Source organism: Phoenix dactylifera, chromosome 18 (genome assembly GCF_051530095.1).
Source record: "Phoenix dactylifera cultivar Ajwa chromosome 18, Ajwa_hap1_PhDact_Kaust_v1.1, whole genome shotgun sequence".
NCBI classification, from domain to species: Eukaryota; Viridiplantae; Streptophyta; class Magnoliopsida; order Arecales; family Arecaceae; genus Phoenix; species Phoenix dactylifera.
Window position 1 is genome coordinate 13,980,218 of NC_143207.1, and position 26,097 is coordinate 14,006,314.

A 26,097-nucleotide genomic window follows, 5' to 3' on the forward strand; every position below is an offset into this window, starting at 1 on the left:
AAATACTTCGCTTCTCTCCCTTCTTCTTCTTCTTCGAAAGCGAGGTTGGTGGCGAAACACTCTGGCTTGGATTCGTGGCTCAGATCCAAGAGACGGGGGAGGCGGTGGATTGATGTTTGCACCGAAGGGAGGAGGAGAAGAGAGTAGCTTGGATTTGTGGCTCAGATCCAAGAGACGGGGGAGGCGGTGGATTGATGTCGGTGCTGGAGGGAGGAGGAGAGGAGAGTGGCTTGGATTCGTGGCTCAGATCCAAGAGACGGGGGAGGTGGTGGATTGATGTCGGCGCCGAAGGGATGAGGAAAGGAGAGGAGACGCTTATAATTATAAGAGCTAGGGCATCGAGAGGAGGGTGAGATGGGGGTAGATTTTGGCCTCCGACGATGCTTATAAGCGCCGTCGTAGGTCCCGTTTTCGACGATGCTTAAAAAGCATTGTCGATTCTAAAGCTTTACCGACGCTTTTTAGAAGTGTCGGTAAAATTTGGCGCTGAACCAAAATTTTCCAATGCTTCTCCCGAGCGTCGGAAAATCTTGCTTTTCCTGTAGTGTCCAGTCCCAACTAAGATTTCAAAATAATGGGATTTGAAAGGCACTAGAAAATTCAGATAAATAAGCTTCATCTGGTGTAGGCATTCTGCCCCAAATTCTCATTTTCTTTTATGTATGATCCCAATCCTATTAATGGTCAGGTGAGATTTGGTTTTTCAAATCAAATCAATATAGATATCTCCAGTTAATATTCCAGCATTCTCATACAAATTAAGAAAATTAAGGTTGCTGTTCAGCATTATTCCAACACATCCAATGTCAATTAATGTATATGTGGAAAGCACGTCATCAACTTAATTTAAACAATAATAACAATAGCAGCAACAACAGCAACAACAGTCTCTATTGCGTCAATATAAACCTTGTAAGAAATTAAGCCCAAGAAAGAGCAGTCACTTGGGGACTACTTAAAGATCTATATGCTGAGGAAACCAGACTAGAATAACAAAAAATTTCATATCACACCAATGAACATTTCATAACATTATGTTTCATTTTGCATCTATATCAAAATGTGTGAGATACGGGGCTGAAGTCAGCAGCCCTCGCCGACTTCAGCCCCGATTCGATTCGGGAGGAACCGGAATAGAGGATCGCGATTGCGATCCTCTCCGGCTCCTCCGGGGGACAAACGGGGCAAGGGCGCCGCGGGTATCCCGCGGCACCCCTCTCAGTCCATCCGCGGCCAATTCACGTACGCAGATCTCGCTTGACTGCCGCGAAAATCGCGGCGGAGGGCCGTTGCAATGGGGCATTAAAACCCCATCTTTTCTTCCCCTAGGGCCACCGCCGAGCCCCCTCTTCTTCCTCTCCTCCCTCTCCTCTTCCTCTCCTTCCTCTGCTCCCGCTTCCCAAGTCGCCGGCGAGCCGCCTCGGCCAACCACCACCACCACCCAAGCCTTCCCTGTTTCGAGATCTCCTTCCTCTTCGGAAAGTGCCGTCGCCGCCGCCGCTTGACACCGGATCGAGCCTCCCTTGGCCGAGACCCACTACCTCCGTCGACCGCCGGTAAGCTTCCCTCCTCCTTGTCTTCGTTCCGTTGCCATTTATCCTTGATTTTCCCCTCTGTTTTGGCCCCAAACCGAGACCACTCTCTGTCTCTTCCTCCCTGTTGGCCACCGCAACGGCCGCCAGCCGCCATGGCGGCCAGCTAGCAGCCGACCGAGGGGTGGCCTCCGGCCACCCCGCCGCCCCCTTCCTCTTCTGCTCTCCCTCTCAGTTTTCCCCTACCGTGGGGAGGGGCGTTGGGGAAGAAGAAGGCCCATGTGGGCCGAACTGGGCCAAGGCCCAGTTCACTGTGGGCCCAACTTGGGCCCAGTTGGAACCTGAAAACAAAAAAAAAAAGAGAAAGAGATGAAACCCAGTCTAGACCCGAAATCCGAAATTCAGTTCAGACCCGAAACCCGAAACCCGAACCCGTTTAGCTAATAAATGAAATTTTGCAGATAAGCCCTTGACAATATATTATTTCACAAAAAGGATATTCTGTAATTTATGTTTGATCCCTATAAGAAAGATTTATTGCGTAAAGGTCCTCAAATATATTATTTAGTCCCTTCACTCAAGTTTTATTATAGAATAGTACCCCGTAATTAAGTATTAGTCCCTGCAATAAATTTTTATTGCATAAATGGACCAATTAGATTCCAACCTTGGGGGCCTTATTAGGCCGGGGTATGCGGGCCCATTGGCCCGTGTTCGATGTGGGCCCTATTGGGCCATGCCCATTATGGTCTAACTCTGGGCCCTGTTAGGCCGTGTCCAATAATATTATTTTTAGTTTTGCTTAGCTCCGAAATTAACAATGAAATTAATTAAATGTTAACAGGTGAACCTGATCCGCCTGCCTGAAGTAGGAATTAAGCGAGAAGAGGTAAGTAACTTAATACTTCAAGTAAAATTTCCAAATTATTTGATAAATAGATTAAATTCTGATAAATATTTTGTATTCTGTAAAATGGGTCAGGCATATTAAATGTTATTTGAAAATTATGTTATATGCTCTGAAATCCGCAAAATATGTTTGGATAATTTATGAAATGTATTTTTCTATTTATATGCATTCTCAGCATGGCTATGATCTGTTCTGTTCTGTTCTGGCCCCGCCAATGGGGATTATACGTTGGACCTGTCGACTTGTAATCTGTGAGAAACTAGTTTCGATACCGCGCCACCGGTGATTAGAATAGTGGTTTCTGGACACCGTTGCCACCGGTGACTAATAATAGTGGTTTCTGGCACTTTGTGCAACCCATGCCACTAGGTTACGTGGCCGTAGCCTATCATGTTGAGATTATTATATCAGAGTTTTGTAAAAATGATATTATTTATGATTTATTCCAGACATTATCCTGTATTTCGATCTGATATGCTCTGACCCCACTCTGGGATATTTTGTTGCTTACTGGGCTAGTGTAGCTCATTATTCTGTTTTCTCCAATTTTCAGATCCAGAGGCTTGATCGCACAGGATTGGAGAGTCCGTTAGAGTTTCCGATGATTCTTTAGTTATTGGCATTTTAGTTAGTTTAGTTTGGACATTTGAATTATGTTGGCATATGTTATTTTGGAGTTTTGTAAGACTGCTTTTGAATGATTTTAAGTATTTTGTCAATTTTAAGCATCTGCTATTAATCCTTAAATAAAGTCTTGAACATCTGTATTTGCTTTGATGTAATCCGATGCCTTGCACGTCTACGCAGCCCGCCGGGCGGGCGTGCGGCGTCTGCCGCGCCTCGGGCTCGGGGCGTGACAAATTTGGTGGTATCAGAGCCAGATTTCAGATTCCTAGGGATTGTGTTTGAAATAGTCGGATGGAGCTTAAGTTTTAGGATCTTTAGGATTCGTCGGAAAGTTGAGAGATGGGTAGGAACCAGATAAGGGGATAATGTTCATTTGTTTTGTTAACTATTATGTATTATTCTGTTTGGATAAATTTATAACATTTATATATTTTTACTGAATCAGAATACCGCCTCGTCGTGTCCGTAGCTTGAATCGGATGGTTGGGCGCTCTCGGGGAAGAGCCCCCACTAACCAAGCGGGCGAGGCACCGCATAACTCAGGGGCCCAGGGTCAATCAACTCCAGAAGCTGCCGCCGGAAATCAAACTCGGATGCTCGAACTGATCGAGGAGGTCATCGGGTTAGTACGCCAACAGAGGCAACAACCTCAGCAACCAGTCCAGCAGGATGTTGCTCCTCCTGAGCAAAGAAGGAGTATTGCAGAATTCAAGAGAATGGCACCTTCGGCTTTTAAAGGCACCACTAGTCCTCAAGAGGCCGAAACCTGGATAGATGAAATGGAGAAAGTCTTCAGGGCAATAGAGTGCACCGATGAAGAAAAGGTCAGATTTGCCACCTATATGCTTCAGGATCGAGCTCATCATTGGTGGATGTCTGTGGAGCGCACATTGGCACCCGAGCAGGAGGCACTTACCTGGCAAAGATTCCGCACCGCATTCTACTCCAAGTATTTTTCCTCCAGTCGCCTGAGGGAGCTAGAGAGGGAATTTCTCAATCTGAATCAAGAAACTATGACTGTGGATGAGTATGAGGCAGAGTTTGACAGGCTATCTCGGTTTGCTCCCACCCTCGTCATGGATGCAGAGTCCCGGATGAGAAGATTTGAAGAAGGATTGAAGCCTCACTTACGTCGGAGTTTGGCCGCAATACACTCGACGAATTATGATGATCTGGTAGACAGGGCTAAGAATCTGGAAATTGTCTGGAAAGAAACATATGATGCCAAAGATAGGGAACAAAAGAAGAGAAGCAGAGATTATGATGCTCGCAGTGGACAGAATTCTAGCAAGACTGCAAAATCTCATAATCAATCTTGGCAATCAGGGAAGCAAGGATCTTATGGAAAAACTATTCAGCAAGAGAAGCATAAGTATGATGCATGTGGTGGTATGCATAAGACTGAACACTGTAGACGATTATCCGGTGCTTGTTTCAGATGCGGCCAGCAGGGTCATAAGGTAGCTAAGTGTCCTCAATAGGACCTTCAATCAGTTCAGAGGCCTCAAACTACAAGAACCCAGCAAGTGCAAACTTATCCTGCTCCGGCTCAGTCAGCTCAGCCTTCTTCTCCTAAGCAGCAGAAAGGGGGGAGACCGCACACACAGGGTCGTATTTATGCACTGACTTAGCAGGATGCTCAGGCATCCAACACTGTGGTGTCAGGTACATTGCCAGTTGCTTCTGTTTATGCTTATACATTATTTGATTCTGGTGCTACGCATTCTTTTGTGTCATCTACATTTGTGCAAAAATATGACCTGCCTTATGTGCAATTAGAGTATGATCTGCATGTTAGCACTCCAGCCGGGAGCGGGATGATTGGTAACCAGGTCTGCAAGACTTGTCCGATTCAGATAGTAGGTAGAGACTTGTCTGCTGATTTGATAGTTATAGATATGCATGACTTTGACATAATCCTCGGGATGGACTGGTTAGCATCACAATTTGCCACCATTAACTGCCATGAGAAACGGGTAAACTTTCAGATCCCCGGAGATACCGAATTCAGCTTCGTAGGGAGTGGTGCTTATACCTCCCCTCGAGTTGTCTCCGCTATGCAAATTAAGCGGCTGCTTAGAAAGGGGAGTATGGCGTATATTGCCACAGTGGTTGATACCAGACAATCAGATCAAAGATTGGAAGATATTCGAGTAGTGAATGAATACCATGATGTCTTTCCGGAAGACCTTCTTAGCTTGCCACCAGATAGAGAAATTGAATTTGCAATTGATTTAATTTCTGGTACCACACCAATCTCTAAGACCCCCTATAGAATGGCTCCAGCTGAAATGAAAGAATTAAAGGAGCAGTTGCAGGATCTTCTTGATAAGGGTTTCATCAGACCTAGTGTTTCACCTTGGGGAGCTCCAGTCTTATTTGTAAAGAAGAAGGATGGTAGTATGAGATTATGTATTGATTATCGAGAGATAAATAAAGCAACAATAAAGAACAAGTATCCTCTACCAAGAATTGATGACTTATTTGATCAGTTAAAGGGTGCTCAGATATTCTCTAAAATTGATCTTCGTTCTGGGTACCATCAATTAAAGATAAGGGCTGAAGATGTGCCTAAAACTGCTTTTCGTACTCGTTATGGGCACTATAAATTTTTGGTCATGCCTTTTGGACTGACAAATGCCCCTGCAGCTTTTATGGATCTGATGAACAGGATGTTCAGACCCTTTCTAGACAAATTTGTAGTAGTCTTTATTGATGATATCTTGATCTATTCTGGGAGCCAGGCCGAGCACGAGCAACATTTGAGGTTAGTACTGGAAACTCTAAGACAAGAGCAGTTGTATGGTAAGTTGAAGAAAAGTGAATTCTGGCTAGATAGTGTGATGTTCCTAGGGCATGTAATATCTAAAGAGGGTATCTATGTGGATCCAAAGAAGAACGAGGCAGTGGTCAACTGGAGCAGACCCAACAGTGTTACTGAGATTCGCAGCTTCTTGGGCCTAGCAGGATATTATAGACAATTTGTTGAGGATTTTTCCTCTATTGCTGCATCTTTGACTCGACTAACTCGTAAAGGAGTTAAGTTTGAGTGGTCAGATAAATGTGAACAGAGCTTCCAGGAGCTTAAGCAACGTTTGGTGTCCGCTCCCATCCTTACCCTTCCCTCTAGTGGCGAAGGTTATACCATCTACAGTGATGCCTCAAAGAAAGGATTGGGTTGTGTGCTGATGCAGAATGATAAGGTTATTGCATATGCTTCCCGATAATTAAAGTCATATGAGGAGAACTACCCCGTTCATGATCTGGAGCTTGCTGCTGTTGTGTTTGCATTAAAAATTTGGAGACATTATTTATATGGTGAATCTTGTAAGGTGTACACTGATCACAAAAGTTTGAAATACCTTTTTACCCAGAAGGAACTAAACATGAGACAGAGGAGATGGTTAGAGTTACTGAAGGATTATGATTTGTCTATTCATTACCATCCGAGAAAAGCTAATGTGGTAGCAGATGCACTGAGCAGAAAATCCACTGGTAGTATTGCTGCCTTACTCACCTCTCAGAGGAAAATTCTGGAAGATCTGAGGAGAGCAGAAATTGAGGTATGTTGGCATGACCCTGATGCACAATTGTCAAACTTACGTGTCCAACCTACCTTGATAGAGAGGATCAGGATTGCTCAAGCAGATGACCCTCAATTGCAAAAGCTTAGAAGTGATATTGAATCAGATTCTCAATCAGAATTCAGACTTCATGAGGATGGATCATTGAGATACAGGAATAGAATGTGTATTCCAAATGACTCTGATTTAAAGAATGAAATTATGAAGGAAGCTCATAATACTGGATATACAGTGCATCCTGGGGGTACTAAGATGTATAAGGATTTGAAAGGTACATTTTGGTGGAATAATATGAAGAGAGAAATTGCACAATTTGTGGCTCGGTGTTTGACATGTCAGCAAGTTAAAGCAGAGCATCAAAGACCGGCAGGGTTGTTGCAGCCCCTACCACTTCCTGAATGGAAGTGGGAACACATCACTATGGACTTCGTCTCCGGGTTGCCTCGCACTCCTAAATGTTATGATGCTATATGGGTGATTGTGGACAGATTGACAAAGTCGGCACACTTTTTGGCATTCAAAGTAGGAATGACCTTGGAAAAGTTTGCAGAGCTCTACATTGAACAAATAGTGAGGTTGTATGGAGTACCCGTATCCGTTGTTTCCGATAGGGACTCGCGGTTTGTATCTCACTTTTGGAGTAGTTTGCATAAAGCCTTGGGGACCACTCTGAGCTTCAGCACAGCTTTCCACCCTCAGACTGATGGCCAATCAGAAAAACCATTCAGACCTTGGAAGATATGCTAAGAGCTTGTGTAATGGATATGAAAGGTTCTTGGGACCATCACTTGCCTTTGGTTGAGTTTGCATATAATAACAGTTACCAGGCAAGTATTCAAATGGCACCTTATGAGGCTCTATATGAAAGAAAGTGTAGATCACCTATCTGTTGGGATGATGTTGGTGAAAGAAAAATTATGGGCCCCGAGATTGTGCAACAAATAGTAGAGAAGATCCAGCTGATCAGGGAACGCCTCCGGATAGCTCAGAGCAGACAGAAAAGTTATGCAGATAATAGAAGAAGGGAATTGGAATTTCAGGTCGGAGATCATGTGTTTCTGAAAGTGTCTCCTACTAAAGCGGTGATGCGATTTGGAATACGCGGAAAACTCAGTCCACACTATGTGGGCCCCTTTGAGATTTTGAAAAGAGTAGGAGCTATGGCTTACAAATTGGCACTTCCACCTTCACTGTCTGGAGTTCACAATGTTTTTCATGTTTCCATGCTAAGAAAGTATATTCCAGATATGAGCCATGTGGTAGAAGTGGCTCCCTTGCAGCTTAGAGAAGATTTGACATATCCCGAGCAGCCTGTACGTGTGGTTGATAGAAAAGAGCAAGTGTTGAGGAGGCGCACGATTCCTTATGTTAAGATTCAGTGGAGCAATCACTCAGAACGTGAGGCTATGTGGGAGCTAGAGGACGAGATGAAGGAAAAATATCCGGACCTTCTTGCAAGCTAAGGTATGTTAAATTTCGAGGACGAATTTTTTTTTTAGGAGGGGAGAATGTGAGATACGGGGCTGAAGTCGGCGAGGGCTGCCGACTTCAGCCCCGATTCGATTTGGGAGGAACCGGAATAGAGGATCGCGATTGCGATCCTCTCCGGCTCCTCCGGGGGACAAACGGGGCAAGGGCACCGCGGGTATCCCGCGGCACCCCTCCCAGTCCATCCGCGGCCAATTCACGTCCGCGGATCTCGCTTGACCGCCGCAAAAATCGTGGCGGAGTGCCGTTGCAATGGGGCGTTAAAACCCCATCTTTCCTTCCCCTAGGGCCACCGCCGAGCCCCCTCTTCTTCCTCTCCTCCCTCTCCTCTTCCTCTCCTTCCTCTGCTCCCGCTTCCCAAGTCGCCGGCGAGCCGCCTCGGCCAACCACCACCACCACCCGAGCCTCCCCTGTTTCGAGATCTCCTTCCTCTTCGGAAAGTGCCGTCGCCGCCGCCGCTTGACACCGGATCGAGCCTCCCTTGGCCGAGACCCACTACCTCCGTCGACCGCCGGTAAGCTTCTCTCCTCCTTGTCTTTGTTCCGTTGCCATTTATCCTTGATTTTCCCCTCTATTTTGGCCCCAAACTGAGACCACTCTCTATCTCTTCCTCCCTGTTGGCCACCGCAACGGCTGCCAGCCGCCATGGCGGCCAGCTGGCAGCCGACCGAGGGGTGGCCTCCGGCCACCCCGCCGCCCTCTTCCTCTTCTGCTCTCCCTCTCAGTTTTCCCCTGCCGTGGGGGGGGGGCGTTGGGGAAGAAGAAGGCCCATGTGGGCCGAACTGAGCCAAGGCCCAGTTCACTGTGGGCCCAACTTGGGCCCAGTTGGAACCTGAAAACAAAAAAAAAAAAGAGAAAGAGATGAAACCCAGTCTAGACCCGAAATCCGAAATCCAGTTCAGACCCGAAACCCGAAACCCGAACTCGTTTAGCCAATAAATGAAATTTTGCAGATAAGCCCTTGACAGTATATTATTTCACAAAAAGGGTATTCTGTAATTTATGTTTGATCCCTATAAGAAAGATTTATTGCGTAAAGGTCCTCAAATATATTATTTAGTCCCTTCACTCAAGTTTTATTATAGAATAGTACCCCGTAATTAAGTATTAGTCCCTGCAATGAATTTTTATTGCATAAATGGACCAATTAGATTCCAACCTTGGGGGCCTTATTGGGCTGGGGTATGCGGGCCCATTGGCCCGTGTTCGATGTGGGCCCTATTGGGCCATGCCCATTATGGGCCAACTCTGGGCCCTGTTAGGCCGTGTCCAATAATATTATTTTTAGTTTTGTTTAGCTCCGAAATTAACAATGAAATTAATTAAATGTTAACAGGTGAACCTGATCCGCCTACCTGAAGTAGGAATTAAGCGAGAAGAGGTAAAAAACTTAATACTTCAAGTAAAATTTCCAAATTATTTGATAAATAGATTAAATTCTGATAAATATTTTGTATTTTGTAAAATGGGTCAGGCATATTAAATGTTATTTAAAAATTATGTTATATGCTCTGAAATCCGCAAAATATGTTTGGATAATTTATGAAATGTATTTTTCTATTTATATGCATTCTCAGCATGGCTATGATCTGTTCTGTTCTGTTCTGGCCCCGCCAATGGGGATTATATGTTGGACCTGTCGACTTGTAATCTGTGAGGAACCGGTTTCGACACCGCGCCACCGGTGATTAGAATAGTGGTTTCTGGACACCGTTGCCACCGGTGACTAATAATAGTGGTTTCTGGCACTTTGTGCAACCCATGCCACTGGGTTACGTGGCCGTAGCCTATCATGTTGAGATTATTATATCAGAGTTTTGTAAAAATGATATTATTTGTGATTTATTCCAGACATTATCCTGTATTTTGATCTGATATGCTCTGACCCTACTCTGGTGTATTTTGTTGCTTACTGGGCTAGTGTAGCTCATTATTCTGTTTTCTCCATTTTTCAGATCCAGAGGCTTGATCGCACGGGATTGGGGAGTGCGTTAGAGTTTCCGATGATTCTTCAGTTATTGGCATTTTTGTTAGTTTAGTTTGGACATTTGAATTATGTTGGCATATGTTATTTTGGAGTTTTGTAAGTCTGCTTTTGAATGATTTTAAGTATTTTGTCAATTTTAAGCATCTGCTATTAATCCTTAAATAAAGTCTTGAGCATCTGTATTTGCTTTGATGTAATCCGATGCCTTGCACGTCTACGTGGCCCGCCGTGCGGGCGTGCGGCGTCTGCCGCGCCTCGGGCTCGGGGGGTGACAAAATGCTTGAAAATGAATGTACTTGTATGATTTTGCATCAGTTCATGCACATCTTATCAAGATTGTATTTCTTTGCAGGCCATGCAGCTGACCTGCTCAAGAATTAGAGGGGTTAGTTGCCACCGGAATCGCACGTGCGCAAAAAAGTGAAGTCTCCACTGGATGAGCCAGTCCAAATCAACCAATCAAATAAACGAATTAACAGTTATCCCTTAAAAGAAATTCAACCCAAATGGCAAATGACACACCAAATGGCTTCTCTCCAGTACTTTTTGTTCATTAGCAACATATTTAGTTGTGTTGCAAAATGGCAATGACCTGCAGTGTGGGCAATTCCGTATTGGAGGGCAAATCCTTCATGACAAATTAGGCTTGGGATAAATATGAGGACCCGTACGGGCGTATGTTTAGTCTCACATTGATTATTCACTGAGTAGATCTTGGATATTTATACAGGATCAAGGAACCCAAATAATATCTTCCAGTCAGCCATTTTAGGTGAGGTTTTAGCTTGTTACAAATGGTATTAAAGCAGACCCGACCCATAACCTATGTAAACTATAGAACACTGCAGTACGGATCCATTACAGCTGACGATGAGCCGATCGTAGTATTTGTGATTAGATTTGAATGGATTTGAACTCTTAGCCTGGCGAGGACGTCAGAGCTTGAATGAGAGGAGTATGTGAGGACCCGTGCGGGCGTATGTTTAGTCCAACATCGGTTATTCACTGAGTAGATCTTAGGTACTTACATAGGATCAAGAAATTCAAATAATAACTTCCGGCTAGCCATTTTGGATGAGGTTCTGGGTTGTTACAGTAAATGTATTATATTTTTATTTTTAGCATTTGCCATCACCAGAGCTTCTTGTTGAAAACTTTGATCCTTCACAGCACACAGCCATATTTTTTTACCACAGAATAGCTTTTATACAAACTCTGTCCTCTTCCTTCCGTGTAAATTAAACACTTCTGGCCTTGTCAGCTGGAGGAAACAATTTGTAACTAAATTTCAATTCAGTATGAGGTATAAATAGTTTGACAGTGCTACCTACCAAGTTGATGGTAAAAGTGCAGCATTTATGTTCTAATTGTTCAAGACAGCTGCAAATTTCATCAAGCTGTTCCCTTGCTCCAATGATGCTGTCTATGTCAAGGGTGGAAAGCAGCGCAGTGTTGAATGTGAGCATAAGTTACTTTATGTGAATTCATACTATACATATAATAGGCGCCAAGGAACTTCTATTGCAAATTTACTCCTTAGCCTACCTAAATCAATAGGCCGCTGCCCCTCTATTTAATTTCTAGTGTGAGGTCATGAAAGGGATGGTACGTAGCAGGATGATGCATCATTGGCATGAGGGCCATGTGGCCCGTTGAGATGGACAGCAGTAATGAGAGAATTTTGGTCAGAGTAGAAGACCATTGATCTGTGCTTTGGGGAACTGGGTGAATTATTCTAGCAATTAAACTTGGATGGACGCCTCTTGTATCTCAGTTACGTCTATGTTTATGTCTGGGGCCAAGGCCAACCAAAGGGCACGCGTCGTACTCTTTCATTTTCTGAAGCTCTTCTGTGACGAGGATCTCGTTTATTTTCTATCTCTTAGAGATAAAGATTCTTTTGAGACTGTAAGAAGTTCGTGTTGGTAGATAAATGAAGTGGCGCATGCGTTTCTGTCCACAAACCGCGGTTCAAAAGCCCACGAGCACAGCTAACCTCTCTAATTGATAAGCCATCTCACTACGTTATCCACCTCTCCTCACTGTTCTCCACTTAGTCAATTGCACCCTCCACCTTTCTCCCTAATGCCCCCACCTTCCCCCTTCTCCTCCTCCTCCTCCTCTCTCTTTCTCTCTATATGTGTGTGTGTGTGTGTGTGTGCGCACGCGTGAGAGAGAGACAGAGAGAGAGAGGTTGTTATGTTATCACATGGGAACTCCACCCACAAGTCAAAGTTCACCTCCTCTCAAATTGGACAGCCACAAAGATTGATGGGTATGACTTGATAGCCTATATAACTTTCTACTACTTGAAGCCCTGGAACGGATCAGCATGCCATGGGATTTGGAGTGAAGGTATGTGTTGCCCTGGGCCTTGGTGCAATAGCATCATCAAATGTTTTATCAAGAACAAGCTAAAGCTATGGAGTTTCTCTCTCTCTCTCTCTCTCTCTCTCTCTCTCTCTTTTGATACTTCTTGCTCTCGTTTTGTAGGTAATTTCAGAGGATAGGCGCTGTCTGAGGGGATAGATTGATGTGGTGGTTCGATAGCATGTTTGGGTGTGTGATATCCTTGCCATGCTTTTGTCAAGTCGACAGTCCTTAGGGTATCAGCCTTGCTTTCGTTGTCTGTTCGACCTTGCATCTTTCTGGTATATAGTAAGCATGCTTAAAGAGGAAGATGCTGAAATTTCTTACACATATAAAAGGAAAAATTGAGATGCTCAAGGAATTTACTGCTCAGCTTTACTAATTCGTTTTCCGAGTAGTAATAGTGGTTGGATCATCAATATATAGCTTCTTTTCAGTCTATGAAAATAATAATAACTTTAGTAATAGTATCTAAGTTAGGGTTATTGGCAAAAGATGATATACGTATGTAAACTAATATGAAACGTGAAAAATATAGTCTAAATAACACTTAGATAAGCATTAGCAAGAAGTTGTGTGACTGAACCCTGGTTATGAATTATGTGTGGAAGGCTTCTGAATTTGAACAATTGCTTCTTGTTATTGATAGTAAATGAAAGAGCATTTCTAGTTATAAAAACGTTAAATAGTTAGTTGTTCAGAACTTGGTTGCAGCATGTCACTACATATCATCTATGGATGGATTAGAGTGGGACAGATTGTAGTGCATAGAGTTGACCTTTAAGGTTTATGAAGTGTGATCAGTAAACAATATATTATTGACATGTAATGATACTTTTTCTTTTTTTGAAGAGGAAATTAAGATATACATATATACTGATGGTTACTACCAAAAAAATTCTTTCATACAGTATGACCACCTTCTTGGTCCAAAAATTATCAGATTTCTATACAGTGTGAACCGGGGACTGTTTATATATCATCATTGTTACTCCCCAGGCAGTTCCCATATCTTTAGCTTTCCCCATCATTTTTTCATTCATTAACAAAGAAAGAGGGTATCTCTTTTCTTTAGTACGCCGACCAACATATGGTGTCTCATAAATTCGCATCCTCATCCTATTATGACTTCAAGGATAACCAACAAGGAAAGAATCTTTCCATGCACATCCAATAGGGAGAACTTTTTCCCCTCTACATGGATGAAAACTTGTTTAGCTAGGTGGAAACGATGTCCATGTCTGGTGTGTTAGAATCAGCAAGCAATGGTTACTTGTAACACAGTTTAGGTTGATTTCAATTGAAGACTACTTGACCAACATGAAGTTCATGCAGTAACCATGAAATCATAGAAAATTAAGCTGCCTCTCTGTCCCTCTCTCTCTCTCTCTCTCTCTCTCCCCACGCACACACAAACACACTCGCACGCGCGCGCGCGCACACATAAAACATAAAAAGAAAGGAAAGAAAAATTAATATTGATGAGCACCTTTACTCTCATATCTTGGTACAACCAACTATGTCTTACGTTCTTTGAACATGCTAATTCTTTATCCACTTTTCTTCAGCACACCTCACGATGGGGAGGTCATGGCTCCCACAGTAAAGCTGAAAAATCTTCCTCCTTTAATCCAAATCGTCCTTCTTTTTCTCGGAGAGGGAGGGAGAGGGGGAGGGATGGAAGGCGAGGGAGGGAGAGAGATCAAAATTAACCATTTGCCAACAACTAAAGTTTCTCCGGAAATGTTTTACAATACATTATCGCATAGAAGCCAAGAAAAGCAGTGAACTCCAGTGATGAGTTATCTAATTAAGATCTTTTTTTTTCTGAAAATATATATAAAGAAATGAAGCTGTGTTAGGAGTTATTGTCCAAAACTTTCAATAAATAAGAACCCTATGGGGTTGGATACGCCTTTGATCGAGCATTTGTGGGGTCTTCAACTGTCGTGGCAACTGAATTTATGCGGTTAGTTGCCGACGTATGTTTTAGCTTGAGCTTCCGGCTCTCTCTCTCTCTCTCTCTGGGGACCAGGCAAACTGCTTGGACCCATACTGGAAACTCCTTTGGAAGCTTTCTTACATGGGTACCACGCACACATCCATGCAAAAAACTGCCAAAAAATTGCCAGGGCCAACTACCAAGTTGGGATCCTCTATGGTCTGTGTTTTGGCCACACAAAGCTACACAACCCTACTAAAAGAGTCCTATTGGGTGCCAAATGCAGCGTGTTGCGAGGATAACCAACAGCCGATCATTTCATTAAAGAAAATGTTTAGCTACACCATGTTTCCTACCAGTTAGGTTGAGGTCAAATAGCTGGTGGTAGGTTGATGCGTTGGGATCCTCTACTACGCATGCTTTACACCAAACAGGGCTACCATATTATATCCATCTCGGAGATTTGGATACTAGGGCGTCTCTATTTCATTTATAAGATCTTTAGTTCTAATATCAGCTGGTGGAGACTGTGTTACTTACTGAAAAATATTTTGGTGACCATTATGTGTCCTTGATGTTCTTATATCATAGTTTATTACATAACAGAATAATTGATATTAACACATAAACAAATAAGTATATAGCATGCAGTAGGTTATTATGGAGTAACTTTATTTGCTTAGATTAATGCAAACATGTAATATTAAAAAATCTACTTTATTATTAAGATCTCAATAAACCCGATTATTTCTTTATAGTTAACCATGTTCCAGTAACTTGTAGACTCCCAAATTCTTTTGTTTTTTCTTGTTGTGAGAAGGAACTTTATAATCCAACTTCAAGGTCGAATAGAGAGCGAAGATGAGGTATAAGCAAAGGACTGTGTATTTGACAAGGCTTGGCATGGATTAAACCATCCTTATTAAATATAATTTATGCAGTTTTCTTATGCAAGGTACGTAAAACTACTACCTTGCTTATAAGAATAAGAATAGTGATTTTGTTTATATTCTCTTATATGAAATGAACAATTGAGTTAAAAAAAGATCAATAAATTAACATATGCAATCTATTCTATTCTCTTTATAGCTTAGGGTGTGCGTGTTGTAATTTAGTTGAATATTGACATTTTTTTAAGAATTTATCTCTATTTTGCAGCAATTTCTTTTCATAAATGATGCATTTTATAGCCTTAGCTTCAAGACACTAACTAAAAGAGACAAGTACAGCTACCTTGCAAAGTAAGAACTCCATAAATGACTTACAAGAAGTACTCATAGATAGAACCCAAAAATAAAAAGAAATGTGTAAAATTATAAACAAAGAAATGCTATGTTAACTTAGAAAAATCACTCAAAAAATCTACTCAACTATCTTCCACCATTTCCGTTTCTACATTAAATGGTACAATTCAAATACAAAAATACAAAGGAAGCAATAAGAGTATAGCACATCGGTGGGATGATTTTTTGATTTACGTTTTTGAGTTACCTAAGTATTATAAATAACATAAGGATATAAAATAGGCAAGCTCTATAGTGGAAAAAGTCTTTTCTTACTTAAGATTGTGAAACAATTACTATATCATATATATATATATATATCCCAAAATGTTAGCATTATAAGTAATATAAAGGCAACCCCTGGGACTTCGATAATTTAACAAGTTATACAAACAAAACGCTGTTTTACTATGTTATCATTAACCTTTGAGATTATTTCTTTTGTTAAACTGACCTAAAACATGGTCTAATACTTCAACTAAAAACCAAGAAATGATATTGTTGTCTTTTATCAAGAGAAAGGTTGGGGGGGGTGGTGTTGTTGTGGTGGTACAGAGACAGCGACCCACCAATATTATAACATGTCCAAATATTTGGGGATGCATCACAAAAGAATTGAACCTAGAAGCAAAGGGATGTGTTATTGTTCCTTCATTGCACTAACATTTTATGCAACCATGTACTAAATGCAAATTAAGTGATATTAAAAATCTTTTAAGGTCTCCACAAAGTAACTATAAATACATGAAGCTAATACCCTTATCTTTTGAATAAAGAGAAGCTATAGTTAATTGTGATAGGCACCACATATTTGATTCATGAATTACAATCTTCAATATTATTCCAAACTTATATTGAAAAATTCAAAATCTACTCATACCAAAATGATTAAAGTTACCTGAAAAAGATAGGCACTCCAATCAAAAAGACTATAAATGGCAGAATTTTTTTATGACAACACAATCATCAACAAAAGTATAACTGTGGTGTTGAAATTAACTTTCATCATGATACTAGCATTAGCGATTTTTTGATTATGAAAATTATTTTTGCTGGAAAATTATACCACCAATGGCGCCAATTCCGTCCATAAAGAGAGAATTTTATTTATAAATTTATCATCACCGACAATTCATAATTTTCATGATGAAGTATTCTGCATCAATAAATATTTATGCTTTTGGTAACTTAAATTGCTCATCATCTATTCTTGTTTCATTTCAAAGAATTAGAAATTATCTATAATTACTGTTTGTGGCAGAAAATGATAGCACCTCCAATGATTGCGATTGTGGTGATGACAATAACGATTTGTCAACAAACTTGTAGCTTTTTTAGTGATGGAAATTATTTTCGTAGAAAAATTTTATCATCCCAAGTATGGTGCCAATGTTTCACATAGCTTTGAGAAAAAATTTCAATGATGATTTTTACTAAACCATGACAAAAAATTATTGTCATTAATAATTCATATAATTTGGGACAAAATCTATTATGTCACTAAATATTAATGCAATTGTCATTTAAAAAGTATAGAAAATAATTATTTGTAGCTATCATTGGGGACAAGAAATTACAAATCCACTGATGACAATTTTCTAATAAAAATAACATTTGCCATCAAATTATTTTTAGTGATCTTTAATAAATAAATTGTTTAATAAAAAATTATAATGATAAATATGATGCCAAAATATCGCACCAACCATATTGAGAAATTCTTTTGTGACAAAAATTAAGGTTTTCATCACCATAAATGAGTTTTATTGATTGTTTAGTGATGAAAATCATTTTCATATAAATTATCATCACCACAAATATAATGCAAAATTTTGGATCACTATATATAATTCTATATAATTAGTATTTGGTGACAAAAGAATTGCATCACTAATTATTTCAAAATATTTATGATAACTTTCCTAGTACCAATTATTTATTTGTCTTAGGCTATCAAAAATATCATCACCAAAAAATCAATTTCAACATAAAAATCTTTGGTGATGAACACAAAATTAGCACGATGATGCCATAAGAAAGTGCATTGCTAAGGTACACAGTGATAGCAAAAATATTTCATCAACAAATAAATTATTTATTGTGATAAAAATATATTTATCACCAAATAGTAAAATATTTGATGATGATAGTTTTTATCACAAGAAACTAAAAATTTTGTCATGATATAATATATTTTTGAACATCAAGGTTTAATCTCTGATGCTATAAATAAACTTGTTGTCAAAGAGGTTATATTTTTTCTAACAATATAATTCATCACAAAAAGTAAAAAAAAAAATGTCAATAAATGATACATCTTCATCACTAAATAATTCAACAAACGTAATAGCTCGGATTCGGTCTTAAAAAATCTTCATCAATAAATGTTATTTTAGTTTTATGATGAGTCAGATTTCATCATAAAATGTTGAATATTATTGTAATTATTTTTGTTACTGAATTTCATATGATTAGGTGACAAACAAATTCTGTCACCAAATATTGAATTTATGAAAATAAATTTCATTATCAAAAGTGTTACATCTATGATAAAATTATGGTGACAAAATATTTTATCAGTAAATAGTAATGAAATTTTGTGATGAATTAATTTTAAAGTTAAATTTTGTGACAAACAAATTTCATCACTAATTTCACTATTGATAATATGATCAATATAACTCGCCACATTGAATCCACGATCAAGATAATGATTCTAAAATTATCAAGAATCTTCAAACCAATATTCATCATCAATGTATATAAAGCTAATCAATATCTATAACATCAATAATAGCTCTAAACTTAATATCATCCATAAAGAAGGAGATAATATCCAGTATAAAATCTCCTAATAACTCATAGACAAAAGAGAGAATGAATAGAGTTTGAGTCATGATTACATAAAACTTTAAAATCATCATAACCATAATAAGCCACAAGTATCATCATCAATCTATATACAGAATATCAAAGATGAGTTAGAGAATCATAGTAAAAGAATTAATAAAAATATATTAGAATAACTCACCAAAGGGATATTAAACAATAGTTTAGAATAGTATATTGCTCTGATCTTACCATGAACTAGGAGGTGCATTTGGAAAGGATGCATAAGTAGCCATAGATCAAAGTATAATTATACTCATCTTAGAGAGTCAATGTAGCCCCCATCTACATTAAGATATTTTCCATCTTGGACTAATAAGTTTGTATCTTATCTCTCAGCTTACGTTGAACTCTATCTACCTCCTTCCGAGTTTTCTGAAGAACTTTCTCCAACTCAAAGTCCTTTTAATGAATGAAGTGGAACTAATTGATTTTGGACTATCCCCAAAGCCTTTAATTTATTGTGACCTTATCCAAAGAACATGATCATATATTTCATTAGGACCCATAGGGGTCTTACCCTCCGGTGTGCACTGAGATTGTAGCTCTATTATTCTATTCTAGGAAAAAAGAAAAGTAATATATATTAGTTTAACATCTCAAGTACGACGATATAAAATTTATCTTGTAAAACACGATATTTTCTTATGTAAACCTTTTTAGCTTCGTTGCACACATTTCTCTTGCCTTCTTTATTTTGGATATGATGGATGAGCTCAATCTATTCATCTTCTTTCGATTTTTCTTATTTTTTTGCATATTTTCCTTCATGACATGTTAGAACTTATAAGTTCATATATCTTAGTAGCAAAGCAACAAAATTAACATCAATGAAATTTCAATAGTAGAAACTTATGCCTTGAACTTTTTAATTTTTTTGAGAAATCCAAAGGGGCAATCTTGAAGTGCCTCTTCCGAAGTATTGTGCTTCTTAAAACACAAGCTTAACTTATATCGCGCTTGTCTAAACAATTTTATTAACTTCTTCTCGCATCTTTTCTCTCACATGATCTATCTCTAATTGTATATGAAACTTTGACAACAAGAATATAAATAACTATATTGTTATTCTAATAGTAAGTAAATAAAATACATAAAGAAAAATTAGAAAAGTTGACACATATAGCATTAAATAACTTTCTAATTACATGCGCCGCTCAAGCGCTTCATTCTTCTCATGATCTTTTATAGCCTTTCATTTTCATTGGCACGAGATGAACCCTCGGGATATGATTCGAAGTACAGATAATAATTTGGAAGATTGCACATAACTAAAAGTTCTCCCCTTCACTTCAAGTACGTCGATAGTCATTTTTCCATGTACCTTTTGGATATATTTTTTGAGATCCTTCCTTCGGACCTCAACCTATCCTAGCTGAGATTAGAACCTGCATTTGCCAAATATTATTGCTTAGTAATTCTTTAGATAGGTTCATATGTCAAACAAAAATACAACCAACTTAATTATGCCAAGTAAATATGGACAAATTCTACCACATGTATTACATACACTTGTTGCTGGAAATTGGACCCGAGGGCGACCAGTGGCTGAGAAGGAGGAGCTCCGGCGAGAGTTGGTGGGTGGCGGTCCGTCGACAGGCGGCGTCCTCCGGGGGACCTGCAAAAAGCCGGTGGCCGGGGTTTTCGGTGTCGGCTCTCCGATACTTAAGTCAGAAGGGGGCTTAATTTTGGAGAATGAGATAGACTCTCCGTGGAAGTCCGAGAGACCCCTTTGAGGGGAAGAAATATTCCTTTTATAGGAGGAGTGCAGGGTTACCTGAGATGTGACTGGACGAATTAACGAGTTACCGTCATGATTGACTAGACGGAGTTGAGTAAGTCAACGAATTTTCGTGGATAGCCCGTTACCATCATGGGAGGAGATGGTGCACAGCCAGAGCTTGCTTGTGGCGCACAGTGCAGTTCATTCTTGGGAATGGTGAGGCGTTGACAGTCGTAGCAGGGTATGGTCCCTGGTTGATATGTCGTGGCATGGCCGCAGCATGTGGACGACGAGGTCGGCCATCTGAGGTTGGCTCGATCTTCTGAGCTCGGTTCGGACTGCATAATGTCGGCCTGCATGAGCTTAGCTCGGACTATATGAACTCGGCCTGCATGAGCTCGGTCTTCTGGGTTCGGCCTGCATGAGCTCGGCCTTCGGAGCGCAGCCTGCATGAGCTCGATCTTCTGAGCTCGGCCTGCATAAGCTCGGTCTTCTGGGCTCGATCTGCATGAGCTCGGTCTTCTGAGCTCGGTCTGCATGAGCTCGACTCGGGCTGCATGAGCTCGGCCTACATGAGCTCGATCTTCTGTGCTCGGCCTGCATGAGCTCGGCTCGGCCTGCATGAGCTCGGTCTGCATGAGCTCGGCTCGGCTTTCTGAGCTCAGTCTGCATGAGCTCGGCTCGACCTGCATAAGCTCAGTCTTCTGAGTTCGGCTCGGGCTACATGAGCTCGGTCTTTGGAGCTCGGCCTGCATGAGCTTGGCCTGCTTGAGCTCGGCCTTCTGAGCTCGGCTCGGCCTGTATGGGCTCGGCCTGCTGTCGGATTTAGGTGCTTTAATTGTACTTGTGGGGTGGTCCATTTTTTTCCCAACACTACCCCCGACTTTCGAGTTCGAGCTGCTTTTTGGCTCGGGCGAAGGAAGTAGTCCAATCGTCGATCATCCTGTAATATAGCCAAATATCTATGAAAATGTATGTGCTAAGTAGGATGTACCTCTCGTGTAGTCAGAGCTAACGTCCTTAAGCCGAACTGTCCAAGCAGAGCTAAGCGACTTTACTTTGAGATCTACTTCAGCAGTCTTCTTAGGCTCGTGGTCGACTCAGCAGGGTGCCCCCACTCAGATCGGGGTGTGTTATCGTAGGAGGCATCGAATAGTGTTGAAGGACATCGAATAGCGTTGAATAGCGTCGAATGGCGTCGAATGTCATCGAATGGTGTCGAATGGCGTCGAATGTCATCGAATGGCGTCAAATATTGTCGAAGGGCATCAAATAGCGTCGAATATCATCGAATGGCGTCGAATATCATCGAAGGACGTCGAATGTTATCGAATGGCGTCGAATGTCGTCGAAGTGGCGTCAAATGGGCATCCCAAGCTTGGTCGGAGCATCATTGGAGACACATACAGGAGACGGACTTCGTCCGTTGGTGATCGTGCGCCCTTATTCAGAGCGGGGCGACGTTGGAGATAGAGATACCCATAGGTCGTTTTTTGGATTCTCCGACCTGAAAATAGATAAAATATTAAAATTATTTGAAGCCAAAGTGGCGTCCTGTACCTTTTGGAGTTATTTTGATGGCTCTCGAGCTTCGAAGTCCCTTAGGACTTGGCTCAGCTTCGGTCTTCTGAGGTTGGCCTTTGGAGCTCGTTTTTCTGAGCTCGGTCTGCATGAGCTCGACTCGGCCTGCATGAGCTCGGCCTGCATGAGCTTGGTCTTCTGAGCTCGGCTGCATGAGCTCGGTCTGCATAAGCTCGATCTTTTGAGCTCGGCCTGCATGAGCTCGGCTCGGCCTGCATGAGACTGTTGCAGGTCGTGGCTGCAGCATGTGGATGACGAGCTCGGCTTTCTGAGCTCGGCTCGGCCTGCATGAGCTTGGCCTGGATGAGAGCTCGGCCTTCTGAGCTCGGCTCGGCCTGCATGAGCTCGACCTTCTAAGCTTGACGGGGGCTTCGGTGATGGCGATGCTCTGCAGGAGAGCAACATTGCGAACGCCGTCCTGAGGACTTACACCCATGAGGAGGGAGTACATGCTGGTCTCTTACTTGCTGCAGGAAGATAGAAGAGTTTGAAGGGCAATGGGATTAATGAGACTGTACCCTTTGCCACATAGGCTTACAATCCCATTTTAAAGCTCCATAACTCTCCTCCTCCAGACCTCAGCTTTTATTTCTCTTTCCCTCCAACTCGTTGACGTGAGACTTGGGCTACTACTTGCCCCCACGTCCCACGTCGTTGCAGCGGGAGCCATGCCTGATTCGAGGCGGCTTGGGTGAAAGTTTCTTCCTCCGCTTAACGTAGCTCCCCGCGTCCCATGCTTTCGCAACCAAACTCATACATAGCTTGGGAAAACTCAAAGATGACACCGAGCTCATCATGCGTGGGTCTCGCACGTCGTGCGTGGAACTCGGAACCGCCAGGGCTCGTCGTGCATGGGTGGGCACGAACATGACAAGCTTCCTCCTCATCGAGCGTGGGCCACAATGGGCGTTTGGACTTGTTGGATAAGCAGGTTGAACTGCTTCGGCTGGATTTAAAAAATTTGGTCCGCCGGTTCAGCAGGGGGTAGACTTTGGAGAAGGTGGCTGGGTGGTGGGACCCGGCTACTTGATGCATTCGGAGCTCCATGACTCCTTAGCCTCATGATCACGACTTGGGCCCTTCCTCTAGCGCCAACTGTTGCCGGAAATTGGACCCGGGGGCGACCAGTGGCTGAGAAGGAGGAGCTTCGGCGAGAGTTGGCGGGTGACGGTTTGTCGGCGGGCGGCATCCTCTAGGGGACCTGCAAAAAGCCGGTGGCCGGAGTTTCCGGCGCCGGCCCTCCGATGCTTAAGTCAGAGGAGGGCTTAATTTTGGAGAAGGAGATAGACTCTCCGTGGAAGTCCGAGAGACTCCTTCGAGGGGAAGAAATATTCCTTTTATAGGAGGAGTGCAAGGTTACCTGAGATGTGACTGGACGAATTAATGAGTTACCTCATGATTGACTAGATGGAGTTGAGTTAGTCAACGAATTTTCATGGATAGCCCGTTCCCATCATGGGAGGAGATGGTGCACAGCCAGAGCTTGCTTGTGGCGCGTAGTGCAGTTCATTCTTGGAAATGGTGAGGCGTTGACAGTTGTAGCAGGATATGGTCCCTTGTTGATATGTCGTGGTGTGGCCGGCAAGCAAAGCATGGTGCGGTGAGGCTGCTGCAGGGCATGGCCGCAGCATGTGGACGACGAGGTCGGCCTTCTGAGGTTTGCTCGGTCTGCATGAGCTCGGTTTGGACTGCATGATGTCGGCCTGCATGAGCTCAGCTCGGACTGCATGAACTCGGCCTGCATGAGCTCGGTCTTCTGGGTTCGGCCTGCATGAGCTCAGCCTTCGGAGCTCGGCCTGCATGAGCTCGGTCTTCTGGGCTCGGTCTTCTGAGCTCAGTCTGCATAAGCTCGGCTTAGCCTGCATGAGCTCGGCCTACATAAGCTCGGCTCGGACTGTATGAGCTCAGCCTACATGAGCTTGATCTTCTGTGCTCGACTTGCATGAGCTCGGCTCGGCCTGCATGAGCTCGGTCTGCATGAGCTCGGCTCGGCCTGCTTGAGATCGGCCTTCTGAGCTCGGTCTGCATGAGCTCGGCTCAGCCTGCATAAGCTCGATATTCTAAGCTCGACTGCATGAGCTCGGTTTGCATGACTCGGCTCGGCTTGCATGAGCTCGGCCTGCTTGAGCTCGACTCGGCCTGGATAAGCTCGGCCTGCTTGAGCTCGGCCTTCTGAGCTCGGCTCGGCCTGCATGAGCTCGGCCTGCTGTCGGATTTGGGTATTTTAATTATCCTTGTGGAGCCATTTTTTTCCCCAACAACACTCATCCTTTCTCCTTAGTTTGTATGAATGAAACAGCAAACATATATGCGAAAAAATAAATAGTCGTTGGTCGCCATGGAGATTATCCCACAAGAAAGAAGCAGCTTGGAAGCAACAAGTGAAATTCTAGTTGCATGAAGAAAACATGACTGGGGATTGAACCAAATATGTACAAAGAGTGAGTGAAAGATTCATAATATAAATATGGGATTAAGTATAACAAAAGCTAATGATTGGCATCATACATAGTAATATTGTGAAAGATTGTTCAAATATGATGATTTGTCCTACATAGCTTAGTTAAAAAATTTTAAAATAATACAAGTTCCCTTTACTTTATTACTAGACTTGTCAAACGATAAGCATTATCCATAACTACCCCAATTATGGCCTCAACTAAATAGGAACCATACTGTATTGTAAAATAGATGACAAGAAAAAAAAGGCGGTTAATCTTACTAGAAAACAATTACAAAAACCTAACTCAGTTTGCAAATTATCTTGATTTGGACCATAACTAAAGCCTGCTAAAACACAATGCTGGAAATTGGACCCGGGGGCGACCAGTGGATGAGAAGGAGAAGCTCCGGCGTGAGATGGCGGGTGGCGGTCCGTTAGCGAGCGATGTCCTCCAGGGGACCTGCAAAAAGCCGGTGGCCGGGGGTTTCTGGCGCCGGTCCTCCGATGCTTAAGTCAGAGGGGGCAAGTGTATGAAGGGAGAGAAAATATATCCCAGAGTTTCAGAGTCCAACCCTTTCTAAGATGGAGGAGTTTTTCTTTTATAGAGGGGTACAGGATTACCTGTAATGTGACGGGACAAACGGGTTACCGTCATAATTGAGCATATCGTATGAATTAATGCACGATCGTGTGAATTAATGCATTGTCGTAGGAGATCAGGCCGGAGCTAATGAGTCGTCGTGGCTGATCGGACGTAGCCGAGTGGGTCAGCTACTTGCCGTGGAGGGCTTGAGATCCGTAGATAGCACGCGCATTAATTGTTGAGTGAGCCGGAGATCAGTGGAGGCCATGCGCATTAATTGTTGAGTGAGCCGGAGATCAGTAGAGGCCATGCGTATTAATTGTTGACTCCACAGTAGGTTATCTTCCCATATTGGCTCGGGGGACCTTTCTTCTTCTTATTCTTTTCCTTTATTCCTTGTTTTCTCCTTCATTTTTCCTTTTCTAGGATGGGTCGTGGTCCTGGTGAGGTCGAGTCTACCCTGACCGAACAGGAACTGGAGTTGGTCCATTTTCGATTTTTCTTCCGGCCTGAATTTCGTCTCGAGCTCGCGGGGTCGGAGGACCGGGTGACGAGACCTCCTCCATGTCGGATCGGAGTGTACGTCGAGACACTCTAGGCCGGCCTGCGGTTTCCTCTTCACGAGTTCGTGAACGAGTTGCTGGTAGAGTACCAGCTCGTCCCAGCACAACTCGCTCCAAACTCGTGGAGGACCATCATCGGGTTCCTATCCCTTTGCCTTGCGCATGGGATACCGACCTTGGTGAACGTCTTTCGCCGGTGCTTCTTGCTAAAGTCGAACCCGGCGAACAGAGAGTGGCTTTACTTCGCCTTTTGGGGCGATATGTCACTCTTCTGAGGTGCCCCTTCCTCTATTCATGAGTGGAAGGGAAAGTTTTTCTGCATTTCCTCCGAGCTTTCATGGGGATTTGACCCGAGATAGGGGCATCCCCGGCTGAAGGCCCTCAACCGGCTCACCCAGCTTTTGGCGGACGAGCAGAGGGCTCTTGATGCTCTACATAGCCTCGGAGGAGATATCCTTCTGACCAGCCTCCTGAGCGAGGAGGCTCTGGTGAACGTCGGCTTGAGCTCGGCGTGCCCCGGGGGTAAAAGTAGTCGCGCTGCTCCTTCTTCATTTTGTCTTATTCATTTCTTTCTTTCTCTGATCTGATACTT

General features: G+C 42.5%; 1 long non-coding RNA gene across 1 annotated transcript; it reads left to right on the forward strand.

The window, feature by feature from the left end:
- The first annotated feature begins 11,803 nt into the window (after positions 1-11,803).
- Positions 11,804-15,864, forward strand: LOC103715043 (uncharacterized). The gene is made up of 2 exons (XR_003387167.3): positions 11,804-12,483; positions 12,622-15,864. It is a non-coding gene; the product is annotated as an uncharacterized LOC103715043 (long non-coding RNA).
- Positions 15,865-26,097: the final 10,233 nt, after the last annotated feature.